This window comes from Polistes canadensis, unplaced genomic scaffold (assembly GCF_001313835.1).
Source record: "Polistes canadensis isolate GaletaPanama2010 unplaced genomic scaffold, ASM131383v1 scaffold_1, whole genome shotgun sequence".
In the NCBI taxonomy this organism is placed as follows: Eukaryota; Metazoa; Arthropoda; class Insecta; order Hymenoptera; family Vespidae; genus Polistes; species Polistes canadensis.
Window position 1 is genome coordinate 376,387 of NW_014569548.1, and position 12,362 is coordinate 388,748.

The 12,362-nt window shown below is 41.5% G+C and overlaps 1 protein-coding gene across 5 annotated transcripts in view; it reads left to right on the forward strand.

The window, feature by feature from the left end:
• The first annotated feature begins 772 nt into the window (after positions 1–772).
• Positions 773–12,362, forward strand: part of LOC106783973 (putative mediator of RNA polymerase II transcription subunit 26) — a 252,258-nt gene continuing 240,668 nt past the window's right edge. The window contains exons 1-2 of one of the 5 annotated variants that reach the window (XM_014743058.1): positions 4,211–4,639; positions 6,229–6,706. The gene's annotated coding sequence lies outside the window, so the exon portion shown is untranslated. Of the gene's footprint in view, positions 840–4,210; positions 4,640–6,228; positions 6,707–12,362 lie in introns of those variants that run through there. The other 4 variants (XM_014743013.1, XM_014743021.1, XM_014743029.1 and 1 more) reach the window with 4 other exon arrangements.

The following is a 12,362-nucleotide window of genomic DNA, read 5'->3' on the forward strand; positions in this document are numbered from 1 at the left end:
GACAGAGGAGGAGGTAGAGAAGAATGAGGAGGAGGAGGAGGTGGAGGTGGAGGAGAGGGTTGGATAGGAATAGGAGTAAGTATAGATGGAGGACGAGAAAGAGGAAATAGGAGAATCGAAGGAAGAGAGTTGGGAAAAAAGGATAGAAGCCAGGACTACTACGTTGTGTATCTACAAGGATGCCAGACGCGTTCTTCTCGGCTGGACGCGAACTCGGGGCTTCTTCTTCTCTTCTTTAACGAAGAAGAGAAGAAGAATACCTATCGGCCGGGCTGATGTGAGAGAAAGAGAAAGAGAGAGAGTCCTTGCTAACTCGCGCGAGAACGAGACAGTCGCATCGATCGGATCGTTCCCGATGTGGGAGTGCAATGAAAAGCATCTTTAAGAGTAGTATAGCGACGTTCGTAAGAGTGGCTGGCGTTTTCGTAAGGGTAGCTGCTCCGGCATGTGAGCGAAACTTACGAGACGTTTTCCGATGTTGCTGCTCGTGTTAGTGATGGCGGTAGTGGTGGTGGTGGTGGTGATGGTGGTGGTGGAAGTGATCTTGGTGGGGGTAGGACTATCTCAGTCAGAAGGGGAGCAGCTACGAACGAAGAGAATCCTCGAGACTATTTATATAGCTCGCCTTCCAGGAACTTTGCAAGAACAATTTATTACGGATATACGTACCATTTAGAGAGCTCGAAGTTATTATGACATCGAGAAAACTTTATCTAAGGGTGGCCTTCGTTTCGCTAACGTAACGCGTCGTTTAATTCGACGGACTAAAGGGTACGGGAAAGGATAGGGAAGAAGATAAGATTAAAGGGTCGACAAAGGATTTCTTTGAGAATCAGCAAGTACGTGATTTTTATATCACACGTTAATTTAACTCATTCGCATGAACTTCGATATAATACAAGGATAGGAGTTAATTGATCGCGTTTATCGTATATTCTATTACGTTAATGAGATTAACAGTGACAATGATAAGAACATTTTACTTTTCGGAATAATTAGAAATTCGTTAGTTGACTCTACGCGTTTAGGAAAACATTGAAAAGTTTTTTAAAATAACGTTTCTATATCGCTTAATCGGAAATTTGTTAATCAAACCTTTCGAATATAAAACTTGGTAAAGTTATTTGAACGTTAGCTTATACTGCTCTTGAAAACGATTCCTTCCCGGTTCTTTTTTATTCGGCTCAAATGAAATACGACGGACCCCTCTCGAGGAGAAGAATCGACGAGCGGGAAAGTTCTTCTCTCCCCTCGGTTATGCACCGTTTAGCGTCGACATAGAAAGTAGAATGAGGGATAACAAGTGGTGGAAGGAGGGAAATTATTGCACGATATTTCGACCGACGGATCGTATCTCATAAATCATTTTCCGTTTTAGTTCGAAGAAACGACAACGTTATGCTTCCTTCGAATATAGTAATCTTATACTTAAGACGCTGGCCAGAACGGAAACGGGGGTGGGCTGGAGGGGGTGGGGGTGGATGTAGGAGGAAGGAAAAATCGTCTCGTAAATCGACATGATTCCGATCGTTTCGCCGATTGAGAAATAAAGTTAGTCGGTAAATTGGATGAAAGAGGAAAAAAACAGAGGGGAAGGAATTCGCGTAGTAGAGATAAGTCAAAGGATCAGAGAAAGAGAGAGAGAGAGAGAGAGAAAGAGAAAACAAAAAAGTGAGAGGGAAAAAAAGATTATCGATGTATAAGAAAAAAGTTAATGCAGGAAATGACTAAATCCACTTGTTACTTCGATATTTACGCGTTGACATTAGTAATAGTTTGATTGTAATAAAACAAAAAGGTAGGAAGAAAGTCAGGAAGGAAGGAAGGAAAAAAAAAAAGAAATAGAAAGGGTTGAGATGTCTTCGAATGAAGTAGCCCGCCAAAAAGGATAAGCTAGAATCGTTGACTCGGTCGTTCACGGATGGTAAGCGAGAAAAGAGCTAGCAGAGAGATAAAGAAGACGGCAGTCAGCGCGTCGGCCGTTGCCAGGGCAATGAATCGCAGATTGACGCAAGCGTCACGACGTCCGGTCGCGCGCACAACCCCTTTTACTACCACCAACACTAGGAACATCATCCCCCGCCATCCTCCCTCTCTATCCACCCTTTCCGGAGCGTGCCACTGCTTAAAGTATGCACCACAATAGACGTGCTGCTCTCCGATCGCAATGCTGTAGAGACGAACGGACGGACATACGGACGGACGGACGGACTGCTCGGGGCTTACAAAATTTGCCGCACTATTCTACCACACCATCACGTTCTTATCGTTATTACTCATTTCCGTAAGCTTTCTATACTCCGTACCTTTACGATTTTCTTAATATTCTTCGTGATTCCTATCCTTCCTCGGTATTACTAACGACTTTTTAGAAATATAAAGAAAAAATAGAGTTAATTCTTTTGAAGAACAAGCAACAGCAGCAGCAGCAGCAGCAGCAGACTCATTTAACGTAAAGTTCTTCATAAGTTGTTCAACGAGTCGAGTTATGAGCTTTTTAGTTAAATTGCCAATTTCCGATAATTTCGGGTAAGTTTTCGAAGATTGAAGTTTCATCTCGCGAAAGTCAAAGTTTTGTTAGTCTAACAACTATTCGATATGATAGAACTTTGCCCGATGTTGTCATCTTTTCTCGACGAAATCAATTTTCCTACTATATAACACGGGGTAGAGACGTTAATTCTAACGTAGAAAACAACGCGCACTCAAGGTGCGAGAACTGTTAAATCAATAAGACGAAGTAGTTTCTAAACGTTACATAAGATTGCATACTGATTTGGAAACGTTATTTCGCTAACACGAAACTTCTTCGTCCAACTAAACGGGGGAATAATATTCACGTCGTACATATATATATATATATATATATATATATATATATATATATACCCTATCCACTGCCTTTGTAAGTTTTATTAGCGTTACGGTCATAAATCTTGAGCGCTTCGGCTCGACGAAAGTGTTTACTTTTATGACTGCAACGGCATGCCTTGCTGCCGAGTGAAAAGCATTGAAATAATAGCGCAGAAACCTTAGATAGATTTATGATATAAAGAGATACTATTCTCGGACGGCTAAATGCATCGATTTAAATTCGAATTGGTCTCGGTTGCGCGTTTATTCGGCACAACGCGAGCCGTGGATTTACACCGAACGCTGACCTACTTCCGTAAACCAAAATCAAGGTCCCGCGCGAGTTCATTGAAAGAGAGGGTGGCGCGTGCCCAAAATTTCCAACTAAAATTTCCTCTCTCTCTCTCTTTCTCTTTTTTTTTTTTTATCTTTTCGTATCTCGATAAACGAATTTCATCCGACGAAAAATAATTCAAAACGACGTCGTCGTCGTAGTCGTCGTCGTCGATAATTTATTCGAATCAATTCGCAGATTATAGTTTTAATATAAAATAAATCGACGTAAGAGTGCCGAGAAATTGTTGGGAATAAATTGGAATGGCATTGTGAGAAAAAAAAAAAAAAGAAAAAATGATATTTCTTTCTTTCTACCCAGTTGTCGAGTAGGAACAGGCGATAACAACGAAACTACCTTCGGCAAACTTTCTTCCGAGCGAGCGGATCACACTACGGAGGCGAGATGCGCACTTTAATACATAACGCGCATCCCCAGGGCAAGACGCGACTTGGGATGAGAAAGAGAGAGAGAGTGTGTGAGAGAAAGAGAGTGCCGTAGGAAGAGCAGGTGGGGGAGGGGGAGGAAGAAGAAGTAATAGTAGTAGTAGTTATAGAAGAAGAAGAAGAAGAAGAAGAAGATAGAGAAGCAGCAGTGCTGTCGTCGTCGTTGTCCGTGAAGATGGTCGTAGGAGGGTAGTTGAGAGAGTTCGGAAGGTGGGAAAAAGTTGGATAAAAGTTGAAGGAGAAGTAAAGAAGTAGAAGTAGAAGAGTGAGAGAGGGAGGATATAGGAAGAAAGGAAAGGGAAGGAGGCACGTTAGTCGTGGCGGGTGGAGAATCGGAATGAAAGGAGGGATAGATTTGGCTAGAGGAGGGTAGAAGTGGGGGGAAGGAGTAGACGGAGACGGCGGTGTGCGTCGTCGTCGTCGTCGTCGTTTCTCTGCTGCCACCACCTTCGTTGTTCGTATATTCGTGTCGGTGGTAGTATTAGTAGTAATAATAGTAGTAGTAGTGGTGTTGGTGGTGGTGGTCTCGACGCCGGGAAAGTTTCGTCGAGGAGCGAGCGCGTGTAGCGAAGGAAGGAGAGAGAGAGAGAGAGAGAGTAAGAGGGATGAAACGAGAGTTTGGATCGAGTCAGGAGAGCGCGGTAGCGAGAGAGCGAAAGAGAGATGGTGATAGAGGAACGCGGTGCGACGGAGGCAAGGTTTTCGTCTCCAGTTCCCGCTAAGCGGCCGACAGGAATGGAACGATCGGGTTTTCTACGGTTTTCAACGTACACGTGGCTTAGCGTGGAGTAGCGTGCGGGGTTTCGCCACGCGGGACGCTTCTACACGCGCTGCTACAAGCCGACTTTCAGAGTAGTAGTAATAGTAGTAGTTGTTGGTGGTGGAGGTGGTGGTGGTAGTAGTGATGGTGGTGTTGGTGGTCCGTAGTAGTGGTTGCTCTGTAGATGCCGGTGGGGGTTGGTGGTGGTAGTAGAGGTTGTGTGACCGACCGAGCACACGACGGCCGGTAATGACGACCATCAAACGAGTAAAAGAAAGAGAGAGAGAGGAAGATTGATAGATAGTGACATGTTCGGCGGGGGGGGGKGGGAGAAAGAGAAAGAAACGCAGCGAGCATGGCTCGAGATCGAGAAGGACGAGGAGGAGGAGGAGGAGGATCAGGAGGATGAGGATGAGGATGAGGATGAGGATGAGGAAGAGATAGGTGGAAATGGTTCGCGCACGAGTTGACGCGTGTCACCACCGCGATGCACAAGTTCACGCGTGGCACTACGCGGTGACCGCGCGCGATGCTGCCCGTCGAACGCGAGGTCGACGTGCGCGTCGACTGTGACTCTCCTCTACCTCCTGCTACCTCCACCTCCACCTCTACTTTCGAGCGCCTCCTCCTACTCTCGCCAATTCTCCTCTCTCTTTCTCGTGTTCTCTCTACCCCTAGTGAGATATTGATTTCCCTTAGCTGACTCCCACGAGAGCAGGCGGCAGGCGACCAGGTACCGCTACCTCCGCGACTAAATCGAAGATCTTAGAGAGATGAGAAAGAAACAACTAATCGCATACATTGCGCATACGATTTAGTTTATTGAGATCGATAGACGGCCTATCGTTTTATATGCTTCTACTATCTTTTTCTTTTCTATCCCCCTCTCCCACCCCCCTTTCTCGGTTCACGTCGTAGATACATCGACGATTTTTACGGTGACCACGTGTCACCCGTGACCGCGCCACATCTACTACTACTACTACATTACTACTACTACTACTATTACCACTACTACTTGGTATTTCATGTTTGCCGTCCTTTTCCCACGCGATCGAAAGATCATATCTCGAAGATGGGTTTTATAATACCCCGTACGGAATATAAATTTAACTGGTTTTTATCGCGATTTACAGGTTAATCGAAAAATCACCGGTTCTTTTATATCGCGAATGATGTATCTACATTGTTGAAAAGTTTCAAACAAATGGAAGGTAGCATACAAATTTTCTTTTTTGTTTTTTTCTTTTTTGATGTTTTTTTTTCAGATATCAACTTTTTTTCTTCGTTCAATCGATCGATAAACTAATTTCAATGGGCGAAAAAATGTATTCACGTTTCGTAGCTTCGGTTACTATTATCCTTTTACGTAGTTCGTATCCCGCGCCTAGAATAAATATGACTTGTGAACATAACGTTTTAACGTGTGTATGCACGTAGGTACGTCGAAGAATTATTTGATTTCCTACGGAAGAGCAACAGCATATTCTCTGGAACTTTTGCTTTTCTCAAATATACACGTGTATACGTGTGTTGGGGGCACATAAATATCCAAGAACGATCCGAATCCCGTACGCATCCCCGAGAAAGTTTTGCGAAGTCCGCCACCATGTTGGTTCCTGCGCGTTGCTCGTCGCCAAAGTCCTCGGCGACTTGAAACTTTTTTATTTACCGCGTTTGTACGCGTAGGTACACACAGAGACGCGGACAAAAGAGAAAGTGGGGGTAAACCCTTCCTTCCATCCCCTCCAATTTCTTTCTCTCTCCCTTTCTCTTTGGCCCTTGCTCAACCTCTCTCTCTCCCTCTCTCACTCTCTCTCTCTCTCTCTGGAAAGTCGAGATAGCATATAAGTATCTGTCATCCCTACCACCACCGGCTTGCTACACGGACTCGTGCCGCCTGCCGCTTTCGAGCAAAGTTTTCGCGAGATCCTGGAAACTGCGGGAGATGCTACGGGCGTAGAGGGAGTACGCTCGAAGGAGGGTAGAAGGAAGGAACGTTTGCTGGTAGTCTGTGTACTCATACTCACGGGGTTCTCTTTTCAGCGGATTCTAACCTACTAACGAGTTTACTCCGTCGGTAACGCCGGCACGCGTGCCGCCTATGTAAACGTGTCGTCGTGTAGTCACCAGTCACACGCACATTGGGGGATGAGTGTGGTTGCACGCCGCGCGAAAAATCATACTCGTGATATGACTCGTGATCGTATCGATCGTAATACGAACGATAAGAAACCCGAGCGTATGTGATAAACGATTTTAAACGCGAACCTCGTCGGCTCTTTTTAAGAGCTCGTTAACAACATTATCGAGGTATGAATTTAAACAAAGTGTTTATTTAATCTTTATTTCTTTTATTATCTTTTATATACTCTCTTCTATACATTTTTTTATTCTTATCACTGAAGCTCCTTGGGTCGTTTTTCTCGTTACGAGGGATATCAGCGAGCGAAAATGCGATGTAGCGTGGAAGAAATACCTGAAGTTAAACCCCTGTCGACAGTCATCGTGTACGAGCGAATCGGTGCCGGATAGTATTCTGTAAATACGACCGATGTAATTACAATGACGCGCTGTTTTTAAAAAGTCTTCCTTTAATAACAAGATAATATTCTCTCTTATTTCGTTCCTTTAAATAAACTTTTATGCAATGTTATCACATTGATAAATTCGATTAACGATTGAAAAGAAAAAAATGTTTTCAGCTAATCTATCCTTTAGAAAGATCATATTCTTAAGATCAATTTATTGTAATACGTAAAAATCTTTTGGCGCGATTGTAATTTATATTTAATTAAATCAATTCTTGTGTGCGAGAGCATCTTATGTTAGAGCGATGCGGGTCAGCTGATCGCCTAGCGGATAGGCTATATAACTTTGCTTGTTGTGAGAGAGTATCAACGCTTTTGATTATCGGGATTCCTCAGCGCGCAGGCTCAATGCGAGATTAATCCTCTGTGCGCGAACTCCTTCCATTAAGCAACTTACCAATACACTGTTCATTCGTTCTACGTTCGAAACTTTCGTGCGGCGACGAAAAGTTTTCTGCTTATGTAGTCAGACGGGATGATCAAAAAACAATCATCAAGTAATCTTTACGATGTTGATTATAACGCATACAATCACACGAAGATGCTCTGATTAACGACAACGACAACGACAACGACCAACGCGAAATATATTAACCAGTTGAAACTTTTCTCAGAATATTTATATTCATCATTATGCATTACGGGTCAGGATATTCGGTTCTTGTTAACGACGTTAAGTCAAGATTTTTCTTTTACAAAAAAAAAAAGAAGCTTGGTAAACTAAAAAGCTATTCTTTGTGAATATTCTTAATTGGATACAATTTTGTCCGTTTACGTTTTAATAACTTTACAAGATAAGAAGTATCAATGTTATCCAAGCAGCAGCAGAGACCTGAAAGTTTCGCGTAAAGTCTCGCGAGGGAGCCTGGAAGGAATACGAGTTTCTCGTTTGAAAGTTCTTTCGTTGGAATTATTCCGGTCGTTCGAATTCGTACGCGTTTCGTATAGAAATATCACAGCGGTGTATCTGTCTCGGTCTTCCACGCAAGACTGGAAAATTTACAATGTATTATTGTATCCTTCGTTTAACACCACTCGGAATTCGTAGTCTCGGTGCGCGTAGCAAACGCGAGTGTGAGCGTAAACGAGAGTAGGAGAGAAAGAAAGAGAGAGAGAGAGAGAGAGAGAGAGAGAGAAAGCCTAATTAGGCCGTCATCGTCCTGGTTGCGCGTTGTAATTCTGCGTTGCCGGCATTGTGCTTCGAATTCTGCCAAGTGGCTGTTAGCAAGAGGCTTTTGGAATTCTTCGAAGCGTGGTCCAAGGCCTTTCAACCTCAATTCCACGCGCGTGCGTCTCGTACCCGTTGACGTCGTCATCTTCGTCAGAGAAAGAGAAATACACAGAGAGAGAATAAGAGAGAGAGAGGGAGAGTTGTTGTCCCCGAAGTCCTCGCTGAAGTCAACGACAAAGTCCAAATCGTGGCTCATTGTTTTCTCGTTGCATCTCATAAGAACTCGTTAGATGAGAGTTAATCTTCTCCTGCTGGAAGGCTCCAGCACCTGCACCCGCATCCGCACCCGCACCCTCACCCGCACCTTCTGTCGTTTCCTGGTTTCGCGCGAAAATCCAACGTGCCGAGAGGAAAAAAAGCGCGGAGAGAAAGGGTTGCAGGAAAACGTGCGTCGACCTCGGCTTATAGCGCGCGCGCGCGCACACTTTTGTGCTTTTCTTTCAGAAGCCCTTTTTTCTTTCTCCCTTTCTCTCGCGTTCTCCTTTTACTTTTCTTTTATTTATTTCTTTTTCCTATTTTTTCCTTTTTTTTTTCTCTTTTTTTTTCTCTCTCTCTCTCTCTTTTCTTTCCTTTTCTTTTGCCATCCCTTTTTTCTTCTTTCATTACTGCACAGAGGCTTGTAAAAAATATGTCGCGAGACGTATCCATAATAAAATCCAAGCGCGACGTAGAAAAGAAGCTTGTTAAGTGCATCTAAACCTTGTCTTTATTCAGAAGCTCAAATGTTAAAAAACTACAAAGCTGTTTCCGTGACACGGGCCCCGTCTTTCTTGTCTAATTCAATAGGGTTGGTTTTAACCCTCTCGTTTCTATATGTAATTCCTATTGTACTGACGTTATTCCCGGTTACGTGTGTATACGGAACGCACACGATGAAAAATGTATGAATACTTGTTGGCTCGAGTTTACCCGACGATTCTCCGTTGCTCTTTATCACGAGAAAATGCTCTTTCTCTCGTATTCATTTTACAGGCAGATTTACCGAGTCTTCTTATGAGAACGATAAGTGTGTAGATAGGTCGCGTAAGTTGCCTGATTATACGACGTCTATAACTGCAGGTGGACGCTAGTTTTATTAATTCGTTTTCTATTTTTTTTTCTTCTCTTTGTTTTCCCATTCAGTTATAATATTTTTATACATACTTAAGTGAATTCATTTATTAATTAATTCACGTCGAGATCAATCGAAACGATAGATCATAATCCGTTCGAATAACATTAAAAACAAGATAATTATTATTCATTATATTATTTAATTAGATATAATTATATTTTGGATCTTTCAACTAATAGAATCAACGCGATAACGTTTTCTCATCGGACAGTCGATGAAACGTGCTATGAATTTTGATAGCTCCGCCTCTGATCTAAAGTGATGAAAAGGGATCTTGTCGTTTCCGTGTATTTCGAGCAATTTAGGTTCGTTCATTTATCGTTTATGGGGTTTAATAAATCACTTGTATTCTAATGAAGATAGGTAAATGTTTATGTAATTAACAGTTATATTTCGTTAATGGTTTCTCTTAGTATAAATGAGTCTTTCTCATCTGTACACTGGTACCCATATTTATATACATAATTTTCTCGTTTTCTAGGTTACGTGAGAAGAATACCAATCTTTGTTAGATATAATAGGAAGAATAGATAAAAATTTTGCAAACTTCTTCAATTCGTAGAAATATTCGTTTCGCAAATTTTACATGGGATTTGCAAAAGCGGATTGATTTTATTCGGCGAACGTTAATGCGATTTTGGTATATTATTTTGGTCTCTACGTACGTAAGATAAGAATCAAATAGAAAAGATTTTTATTTCTTTTTCTTTTTTCTTTTTACAAAAAAAAAACGTATTTGATATCATATCAGTGAATACACGAGAAATCTTAAATCCGGATGATGTTTTCCTAAGTAATAATATCGATATCCGTCAAATTCGTAAAAAATAACAAAATGGAAATGGTATTGTACAATCGATGCATTCCTTTACGAATTCAACTTTAGCGAATTGACTTTCGTGTATCTGTTAAACGTCGTTCCGAAGTTTGCCTCTTGAGAAACTTTGACAACGCAACCTCTCGCACGTGTAGTACGCGACTGATTCACGAGAAATCGAGAGACTTTCTTTTCGCAGTGTAAACTAGAAAACAAACAGGATGCCCCTTATCTTAGAAAACGTCTTCGTGAACTCATGTGTATTCGATATGTTCCTTCTATCTAAAATGCTCGTCTATTTACGTAGAATTCAGTGTGTGTGCGTGTGTGTGTGTGTGTGAGAAAGAGAAGATTCGTTCGATAGAGATGCGATTTTCTTTTCTCGCTCGGTAGAATTTTTCATAAGTTTTTCGATTTGCCCCCTCTTCCTTTTCGTTTCTATGTTTCTATCGCTATATCTAACCCTGTTTCTTTTTCTATTTCTCTCTCTCTCTTTCTCTCTTTCTCTCTTTTGCTCCGGTTACACGATTTTAGGATACGAATCGATCTTGGAATACGCGCAAGAAGGCTCAATTCGAATCTGGAACGGTGAATTTTTATTTGGTCGACTTGCTAAGATCAAACCACCGATTTATAGAACGATGCAAATTTCGATAAGACTGATTTCTTTTTGTTTGTTTGTATTCTTTGTTTTGGTCATTAAAATTTTTCTTCACCAGTAGAGACTTGACATCATCGGAACGAACAAATGGATAAGATATCTCAAATTTTCGTATCAGAATGATAGTAGTAGTCTTGTTGACTATTGCCGAAAAAGAGATCTTCGAAGAAGAATGAAAACAAGTCGATGAATTATTATAAAAGTTGTGAATATTGATATAGTAAAGCAAAGTAAAGTAAAGTAAAGTAAATCGTGCGGGTGTAATACTGGTACCGTAAAACTAGTTGAAAAAAATATTGTCAAGCTATCGTTATTGGATCGGAACTTGAAAATTGATCGACCGAGATCCTTCTTGCCTTTTTATCATGCTACTGATAGAGAGAGAAAGAGAATGAGAAAGAAAGAGAGAGAGAGAGAGAGAGGGAGAGAAGGAGGAGAGAAAATACTTGGCAAAAGGAAGGAAAGGAGAAATATCAGAAAGATAAAAAGTAATCTCGATTTGATGCATTCGTTCGTTTCGATTTGCACACTTTACGGTCACGCTATGGTGGCGGGGGAGGGACGGAGGTAGGATTAATAGAATATCGATTGAATAAATCGTAACGACGGATTGGAAGCTTACTCATCGTTCGTGCGAGTAAACAATAAATAGATTTAGATTAATTAATGAACAAACATAACTCTTGTTAATAACATTACCGTCGTTGTATCAATAGAAATATTATGGAAAGGCATGTATGTATGTATCTTTGGATGTATGTATGTATACGCATAAATATATGTATACCTATAACACGTGTGTACATATGCATTTCCGTTATTGGGAAATGTTTTATCAATGTATCGATTGCATACTTAAGTAAAGTCGTTATATCTTCAACATTACGCTGCATTACTTTTCGATATCGAGGCTATCGTATTTCTTAGAAGCGGATACGTTAAACCTCTTAGGAAATCTATATAAATTATGTTCGAAAGCTTATATACAGAGATACGAAATAATTTATTCGATATCACGGATGTAAAGTCGGGGTAAATTTGTGTAATCGTAATTTTTGTTTAGGTAGAGGGTTTGTTTTTTTCCTCTTTTGTGTTTTTTTATCGACGCAAGAGTATCGAATACGAGTCACCCCTTTATGAAACTTTTTTTCCGATCGCTTCGGCAATTTGATTGTTTCTTTTCTTTTCTTTTTTCTTTTTTTTTCTTCTTTACGCACAAATCATTTTTCTTCTCTCTCTCTTTCTTTTTCTTTCTTTCTTTCTTTTTCCATCAGAATCGAAGTATCGACACCATCCTCCCCCTCCCTCAGCCGCCCCCCATCGCGCGACTGTTCGCGAGCGAGCGAGCGAAAAAGTTTACGTCGTAAACTCCGAGGTTTTAAGGGTGGAATTATAGTTCGGTAGCGCTTTGCACGGTGCAGCGCAGTTGTTACCACGACGGAGCGTTTTAAAAGTTGCTCCAGGAGTCTTCGTATAGGTGAAAGACGAGAAGGGTGAGAGGGTGAGAGAAGGGTGAGAGAAGGGTGAGAGAAGAGTGAGAGGAGGGTGAGGGTGC